General features: G+C 50.5%; 2 protein-coding genes across 2 annotated transcripts in view; one reads left to right on the top strand and one right to left on the bottom strand.

Moving 5' to 3' along the window:
* Nucleotides 1-1,442, bottom strand: part of LOC118413444 (IgGFc-binding protein-like) — a 59,404-nt gene that overhangs the window by 56,113 nt on the left and 1,849 nt on the right. The window lies entirely within an intron of this gene.
* LOC118413445 (zonadhesin-like) overlaps nucleotides 1,026-1,442 on the top strand; it is a 17,425-nt gene continuing 17,008 nt past the window's right edge. The window contains exon 1 of the mRNA XM_035816828.1: nucleotides 1,026-1,113. The gene's annotated coding sequence lies outside the window, so the exon portion shown is untranslated. The remainder of the gene's footprint in view (nucleotides 1,114-1,442) is intronic.

A 1,442-nucleotide genomic window follows, 5' to 3' on the forward strand; every position in this document is an offset into this window, starting at 1 on the left:
GTACATGGGAGAAGTTTCTAACACGATGTCAGGCGTAGTTATCTGTTATGGCTTGTGAAAAGGCCGCGGTTTACTGGAAACGCCCGGTATTACGGCTTACCGTGACAGAGACCCGCGCGGCCGGCGCCCGTACGTGTGCTGGGGAGGGAAGCCAGTCTCGACAAGCACACGGATACGGTATCGGGCCATGTAGCCGCGTTGTACAAAAAATCCCGAATAACTACGTCTGACATCGTGTTAGAAACTTCTCCCATGTACGTGTGTTGGGGAGAGAGGCCTTAAAACTCGACAAGCACGCGGATATTTAGGCTAAAACTCGATGTTGTGCTTGCCGGGCGTGTGGTACGCCGCCATTTTAACACTGAAAACTGGTGATGTTCTGCCGCGCGGGCGGCTTTTTTTCCCAACATGCCTCAATTTTTAATAAAAAACTATCATTACCTGGCGAGGTATGACGTTTGTCGAGAGCACTGACGGGGTTAAAGTTTTGGATGTTGTGATTTAGATGAACTAGAAAGGGATTTGTCGGGTTAGCGGCCGATTCCACGGGCCGGCGGGGGTGTTGGAGGGACGTCCCCTATGCCCGATGACCATACCATTTCCGGAGGAGCGTCCCCTAATTGAGGGAGAAACATCCCCTTTCCAAGAGGAGCGCCCCCTTGAAAGTCGAGGAGTGTCCTATTTTCTAGAGGAGTGTGCACATTCGCGAGGGATGTCCCCATTCGATTGGTCGGGGTGAAGTGGAAAGGGGGTAGGACCCTGAAAGGATCGAGTTGTGCGAGAGGAACCGAAGAGACATAAGCAGGGACAAGCCTGCTCAGGACCAGGGAAAGTTAGTGAGGAGCAGCGGTTGCATATCAAATGCAAACCAGGCCACACAGTACGTCTTAACTAACTCTGGCAGGGTTTTAGCTTGTCACAGAACACTTCCAGCAGTCGTCTTGACGGCGCGCATCAGGCACAGTTTCCTCGGACTGAGCGCGTGACGACGACATGCTCGTCGGGGCCCTTATTTACGCACCGAAAGAACGCTGTCGGCCGTCCGTCAGAGCTAGGTACAGTCAAACCTGGATCCAGCAACCACTCCATAGACTGAATGGATGCTGAGGACAGGTGATTTCTCAGGGCAGGGTGGGATTTACTATGTAAAAAAGGACGAGACTGTGAAGCTTGTGCCTCGACAGGAGGTAGTTGTCTGTGCCAGGTATCTTACCGACCAGGTTTGACTGTTTATTTCCGACGGGGTGGAGTATGAAAGCTCCAACTAATGTCAACAAATTACTTACATTCTAAGTACTGTCTAGAACTTACTCGATGGACATGTAATTTCTCATTCCTCTCGAAGAAAGACTTACCTGTAGTTTTCTTATTGTAATAGAAGCATGGCTAGAAAACATACTGGGTCCTTATACCAACGTCACATGTAGCGAAAATCGATCGGA

Source organism: Branchiostoma floridae, chromosome 4 (assembly GCF_000003815.2).
Source record: "Branchiostoma floridae strain S238N-H82 chromosome 4, Bfl_VNyyK, whole genome shotgun sequence".
Lineage (NCBI taxonomy): Eukaryota > Metazoa > Chordata > Leptocardii > Amphioxiformes > Branchiostomatidae > Branchiostoma > Branchiostoma floridae.